This window comes from Podarcis gaigeae (assembly GCF_964106915.1).
Source record: "Podarcis gaigeae genome assembly, chromosome: 4".
In the NCBI taxonomy this organism is placed as follows: domain Eukaryota; kingdom Metazoa; phylum Chordata; class Lepidosauria; order Squamata; family Lacertidae; genus Podarcis; species Podarcis gaigeae.
Window position 1 is genome coordinate 58,438,053 of NC_139677.1, and position 7,876 is coordinate 58,445,928.

Consider the following 7,876-nt stretch of genomic DNA (forward strand, 5'->3'; position numbering starts at 1 on the left):
CTACTTTGTAGGTTAAATGTGCCAAAAGAACCTGGTAGTGTCAACTTTAAATGGTTACATTCCATTTAGCATTCCAGGAAAATAACAAATACCTTGGTGGTACCATAGAAATGTTTATCAGAGTCAGATTTAGGGGAGCACAACTGGTTTGCCCACACTGGGCACTAAACTAAGAGGGTGCCACCGATGATGTCACAACAATGACAAACAATATGAGAGGCAGGTGGGGTGCTGAAGTTTAGCAGAGCACAGGGGTGCCACTGAAATTTCAAAGCCCAAAATTTAAAGCTCCACTGTGATTATGATCACTTATTGGTTGTACATAGAAATTAAAGGATAGCTATGTTGTGCTGTTTCTGTAGATTTTCCTGTACTATATAAAGTATATTTTAGAGACTAATCTGAGCTCCTGTTGACATCCACACAGTGATGATTCCAGCAATGCCATAGTAGTCCATGTTTCTAAAGAGGCAGAAGCCTTATGAAACCCAGAAAGTGAAGTTTTGGATCATAGTGATGTAAAGAAAATAGAATGTTAGCCTCTTTCTAATAAGGAGTTTGATCTTATGCTTTAGAAAATTAGATCTATAAAGGAGTCTGAGAAGAAACTAATGTTCATTTGTCTGCTTTAGCTACATAGCTTAGCATATTCAAATCAAAGGTACAGCTTAGATTGGAGCCTTTCTGAATAGCTTAAGAAAATGTTAGTTCAACAACTTTCTTCTTCTTTTGTAGTCTCAAGCATTTTCAAAGACCAATTTGTCAGATGTAGAGATCAATAGGCTCATGTGGATGGCTTTCCTTATCCTCCTCACCCTGTGTGCTATATGCTCTGGTATTTTTTACAAAGTATCTGTTTATCTGTTATTGAAGCAAGAGTATTATTTTTCCTTTTCTTGCTCGGTGTGGACATATTTAGAATCACAACAAAAGGTTTAAGTTGTTTGCAGTTATGATCTACAGCAATGGGCATAAATCCTCACGGTATTGATTAGGCTCTCAGAGTGGATTTAGCTTCAATGGAAAAGCAAGCTTGAAAAAGAGTTGGAATCAACTCTCAAGATAATGCCATAATTACTAGGTATGCAGTCAGATTTCGAAAACCTGATTTTGAAAACAAAAATATATATGGGATAAAGAGAACGAACGACTGAACAAAGAAAGAAAGGTGGCCATCAATAAAATACTATTAGTACATGGAACAGGATTTTCTATTTCTGCTGTGTTAACAAGCTTCATTATAACAAATGAACATAGGCATCTTATCTACACCTCCTGCAGCATATTTTATTCTTTGTCAATATATACCTTTGCTACAGTAGTAACCTGCACACATTTTAGACAAGGCTTATTTATCCTAAACTTCAGAACCTGTTCCACATTTTTTATTTTATAGATTAGTATTAATCTCTGCTTCTCTTATTATGTAGTGGCCATTCTTGCTGCTGCATGCATTAGTGCCAGAGTCTTCTAGGAAGGCCCTTTGTGCCATCAGAAAGGCTGAACAGCGTTCTAGTCCTCAGTGCATCAATTGGTTACTCTTGCCTTCATATCAAAGGTCAGTGTGCATAGAAAATTACATCACAGAAGACCTGAAAGGGAAACAAAAGACTTACTACTCTGCTCTAAACAAGAATATCCTACTGTCTAGACTCTTAAGACAAAATATTAACCAAATGTTCCACTGAATTTAATTGGGCTTACTCCAAGGTAAGTGGGGTTAGAATTGCAGGAAGTTAAATAGGAAAGAGTATTATAGTGATTATGTGCCCCTTTTGTTCTTCCTATCAAATCAATTTCACATGCAAAGAGGAGATTCTGTACTTCTTACACATTGGATTAGTTTGTAGGAGGAATGTCGGAGAATTCCATTGGAATTGAAAAGCGGAAGCTGCCACTGTTCACACTTTTGACCCAGTTCTGCAAAGGAAATCAATTCAGCTAATCCATTTGGTATTTGATCACAATGTGCTTTTGAAAGAAAAGAGGGAGGAAGTGCTTGCAACCGATGCATAATAAATGACTTATTTTAAAAATCATTTTAATGTTCCCTTCAAATGGAAATAAGTGGTATAGGAATAGTTACATCATTATTTACATTCATAACTCACATAAATAATTATGTAGTGGACAGTGAGATGACTTATTTAGTATTTGGGGGGAACTGAACTGCAGTAGAATGGAAGCAACATGGCCTGTGGCTAAGCCAAGTAATAATGAAAATAGCATTTAATACTTTTCTTTTTCTAATAAGCATTTATTATTGTCTCCAGGCATTTAGAGGTTTCAACATCAACATCGACTTCCTGATGGTAGCAATTGATTACATTTCACAGACATGTGTAAAAAGGTAATTATTAAATCAACTCTCATTAGTTATAGGATGCACTGAACCAAGTTCTAATGAGAACATAGAATTTGATGTAAATGAAATTTGATTAGGATCACTTTATTAATAGTAACAGAACAGAAAATTCAAACAAACTAACTGTAGTGATGAAAACTTGGCATTCCCATTTGGATTCCTATATTTAAAATGGGTCTGCACTAGGGACAACATCATGTGAGCTCAGCAATTGCTATTACTGACTAGCACCTGCTTTCAGCCCTCACAATCATTTGATGCCTACAAGCTGTGTCACCAAGTTGGGTCTTTGGATTTTTGCCATTGGGAAATCTGACAATGTTCTTTGAACAGCAGATCCCCTGCCATTTTATAAAGCACTTTTTAGACTCCATTGAGTTTCAGAATTAAGCATATAAGTCCAAAGTCTTCTGGTGCAAGCAGAATGGTCACATGGTTCTGCGGTGTCCTATGTTTGCAAACATGAATGGACACTTCAGAAGCTGTGGTCATTTTGTGATCTAGAGAATCACGAGACAATAAAATTTAAATTTGAGAACAACAATAAATAGGATGTTTATACCATTCCTCAAATCATTATTTGAACAAGTCCAATCTCTGACACATGCCACCAAAAAAATGAAATTCCCCTAAGGCAGGCATCCTCAACCTGCGGCCCTCCAGATGTTTTGGCCTACAACTCCCATGATCCCTAGCTAACAGGAACAGTGATCAGGGATGATGGGAATCATAGTCCAAAACATCTGGAGGGCTGAAGGTTGGGGATGCCTGCCCTAAGGCTTATCTGAAGCCCCAGACTGCAATATCAGATCTGATATTTTGGTCCAATGCATGTCTACATTTTAGCTTATATTAGATATTTTTATTCAGTTCTTTTCATAATGTATGTGATGAATACGAATCCACACATAGACTAAACATAGGTATCTATAAACAGAATTCTGAATTTTTTGTTCTGTTACTATTAATAAAGTGATGCTAATCAAATTTCATTTCCATCAAATTCCATGTCCTCATTATAACTTGGTTGTGAATCCTATAACTAATGAGAGTTGATTTAATAATTACATTTTTTTTACACATCTGTGAAATGTGCTTTTACATAAAGTGTAAAAAACACACCAACCTGTGTATATTAGGGAAAACTGAGAACAAATATGCATCTGTCGGTGGAAATAACATACAAAAATGCATTCTGTTAAGGAGAAAATGCTCACAGCAGTATGTTCAATTGACAAAATAATGTATATAATCTATATATTTATAGATTAAAATGTTTACTTTTTTACTTTCGGTTAAATTGCAGGTTGAGGTGACAATGTGCAGTGAACTTAAATTTGGGAAAATGTGAAACAGAGAGAAACTGAAATTGACAGATGCAACCATCTCTGTTTTTGTTATCTTGGTCTGATTTTAGGGACCACTTTTCAAAACCGCAGACATTTCCACAATTTCCTGAAATTCCCCTCCAACGCTAATTCCGTCATTGGAATCCCAAATATATCTGAGAAAATCCGGATATATGCCAACACTAATACTAAGGACAGTCAGATTCTACTGCTCACTTTAAGGATTTTAAATTATGGAGGGCAATACAAGATATAGGGCACAGTGTTTTCTTTTTATTGTAATTTCATGAGTTTTACAAAATTAAGCACTGGAATCTGAAACTGCTTTTGAAGATATGCTTCAGTTCTACTGGTTTCTAGATGTGAACCGTTCTTATAACTATAAATATGAACATGTTCTTGATTCTTGATGACATTTTCAAATACTAATACATCTCACTTCACAGTCTAAAAAGTTAATCTCCCATTCATAGAATACATTCTTTTGACTCCAGATAGCAATACTACCAGGGGTGTAATATACAGTGTTCCTGAAGACTATATATTTTTCAAAAGGTAGTAAATGCAGCAGTTTAACGAGAGTTCAGTTGATTTGGTGTGTGTTATACAGTACCGCAAATTATATACTTTACAAAGGAATAAAGCAAGCCATCAAAATAAAACTGAAAATCGTTATGTTTTTATTTTTATTGTTTTTTATATAATTTCATTATTTATAACTTTATACATTTTATTTTCAGAGAACAAATGAGCTGCATAACATTCTAGACTTAATTATGCTAATATATGTAAATAGTGCAGGAAACAATAGAGCTTTGAATTCAGATAGAATTATAATGGCTCTAAAAGCTTTCTTAAATAATATAACAATGCACACACTTAAATGCAATTAAATATGTCATGGAACCATTGCAAATTAGGATCTCTCTGTCACACCCCACCCTCTAGACTAGGAGTGTGCACTGATCACAAGATTTGATTTCAATCTGTACTTTTCACTTCAGTAAGGAGCCTGATCTGTTTTGAGTTGCTCTGTGGTCAGTCGGATTCAACTTCTGCCCTCTTTCTTTAACAGGATGTTCCTTTACACTTGTAGGCCTCAAATGGCAGACAGCATCAGCAACTCTCAGTGGTCTGGAGGGCAGTTGTGTATGAAGTCCTCTCCTCACCCCTCTTTCTGTTTCACCATTTTTACCTGCTCTCCAACATGTTGTTGGGAGTCCCCAAACCAGGCTGCATGTCTTCCCGTCCATGCTCCCACACATGTCATGTGACAAGATCATGGCGCTTAAAATACATGATTTTTTTCCTTTAAAGCACATGATGGCAAAGTTCTGCTAACTGAACTCAATGTGTATTTTCTGGGGATTCAGTTGGGAAATGGGAGCTTACACTGCTATTAGCTACAGATGGGAAATACTTTTATTGGAAAAACAGGCTTTTGTAGCAAATTCACAGCTCTCTATAAAGAAGCTGTCCAGCTATTCTATGAATTGTTAAAGATTCCCTGTTGGGAGTGGCAGCAAGAACTTGCTGAAGCTGCCACTAAACTGAAATAACTGTGAGGAAGCTTTCCCAGATGGAGATAAACCTTTCTAGCTTGACATTAACACATTTCTAAATCTAATTCTGTGAATATGGTGTGGAATGGAGAAACTGCACAGTTAAGTGGGACAAAGAATGTGGCTCAAGAGGCATCCACAAAAATAGGAAGTAAAATGATACACAACTAGGCATTCTGCATTCAAGGAAATGCTGTCCAGTGAAGGCCAAATAGATGATGAGATATGATATATTGATAGGAGTTGCCATATGCTCAGGGACAAAGAAGATCTAACCTTATAGCCATTGCTGCAAAAAGGAAACACACTGATATTTGGGCAGCCAAGCTCTGATGGATGTACAGAGATAATAGCAGAGATAATATTTGCAAAGGCCAGAGGATTAAACATATTCCATATATCAGGATAGGTCTTGGTTTTGATTTACATTTTTTTTAGGGATTGTGTGAGTTTTGGGATGTGGAAAGACAACAAATTTATGATAACTGATGGTGACAGAAAGCATATAGACATGTGGAAATGTCTAGATGATTTGTCAAAGTCCTTTGATAGAATTGACCTAAAAAGGTTTATCTAAAGAAAGGGGTTTTTTTTGCAAATGGTAAAACAACCAGGCAAATGATTTATATGAAGCAGAAGTTTGTTGTTCACATCCTTGGTCATTTTTAACAGACTTGGATGCCCATTGATGCCCATCAAAGTACTTGCAAGGGGTCAGTACTGCAGCATGTACAGTGCTACCTTGGGTTACATACGCTTCAGGGTACAGACTCCACTAACCCAGAAATAGTGCTTCAGGTTAAGAAATTTGCTTCAGGGTGAGAACTGAAAATGTGCTCCGGCAGCAGGGCAGCAGCAGGAGGCCCCATTAGCTAAAGTGGTGCTTCAGGTTAAGAACAGTTTCAGGTTAAGTACGGACCTTCAGAACGAATTAACTACTTAACCCGAGGTACCACTGTATAAAGTTTACAAGCCATTCAGAATAATGAGCAGGAATTAGGACAACTCTGGGAACTGACAGAAAACCAGAAGGTAAAATGAGAGGAGCAGAGGATGGACAACAGAGGTCAAAGAGACAAATGGGCTGCTAGTCTGAATGAGAAATGAACTTGCCTGATCATATTAATCAGTCTGTGCTGTGTCAGACGAAACAGGACATACAGGTGTGCCTTTATCTAGAGCCGAGATGGGGGACCTCAGGCCTAGGGGCAAATTCAGCTCTCTAGGCCTCTTTATCCAGCCCCTGAGACTCTTTCCAGATCATGCCTTCTCCCCTTATTGTCTCTACTATGCAGCCTTCTCTAGTGATTTTACCATGCTAGAATTTGTCCTTGAACTGTGATAATTCCTCTTGCTTGCCTACATTGAGGATGGAGAGTCTTGCTAATTCCAGTTTTGTGACACCCAGGGCTCTTTTTCAGCTGGAACTCACCAGAACTCAGTTCTGGCACCTCCAGGTGGGCACCATTGCCATTAAAAGAAAAAAGGGGAAGCTGTTCATGGTGAGTTCTGCCATCTCTTTTTCTAGAAAAGTATCTCTGGGAACACCCAGCACTGTATAGCTTAAAAGGTTGGCTATGAGGGAATGCAGCCCAAATCCTGATCTAGAGAGAAATTTTGTAAAAATGAGATAGTAAATACTATTGGCCTGTGATAACTGTGGAGTGTGTTGTTGTTTTTCATTGAAACAAGGCATTTTCTACAAAACACATGACAGTGTAGAAACTGCCCATTTGCATTTCCCTGACATTTCCTTACCTGATACTTTTTTCATATTTTTTTCATGATCTTTCCCATGATGTAAAATCCACTTTTGGAAATCTAGCAGGACTTTTAGTGCTCATTTCTGTGCTGCCTGCTTTCAGGAAAAAAAATCAGCTTGCAACACCGTTAACCTGGAAAATTGTGGGATTAAATCTGGGGTGGTATTCTGGTGGTATTTCTCGCCATTTTCATGGGGGAATCATGGGGAGACAGAAGCCCACACGCACATGAATTTTATATATTCATTCGAAAATTTATAACCAGCTGTCATAACATATAGCAAGGTGGGTTACGCCATATAAAACATAGTACAATAAAATGATTATATAAGTGGTTGTAAGACATAAGTAAAAATATTAATATATATTGGTTAGTTTAAATAATAATAATAATAACTATGTGATGCCCTGTCAAAACAGTACAGTTTTCAGAAGACATTTGAAATAATAATAGGGGTGTCATGTCAGAAAAATCTGCTGTTCTGTCACACAACCGGAAGTGAAAACCACAAAGTTCTGGAGATATTAAAGGAAAGCATGAAAAGCCATTTTTACACTTTGCTTTCATTGTTCTCCACCCTCAATACAGTCTGATTTTTGTCACCACAGATTAGGTGGGGGTGTGTGTGATAAAATGATTGAATGCTCTCTCTGGGATCATAGCTCACCAATGCAAACAACCATATTCAAATGGTCAATATTGTTCATCATTCATCTGAACATTAGTAAACAGATGGGATTTGTTCAGCATGTTGGTGGGGAAGATAGGTGAGAATTGCTATATTGTGGGGTCTGCTCTCCCCTCCCCATCTATAACTGGCTGTATATTTTCATCCT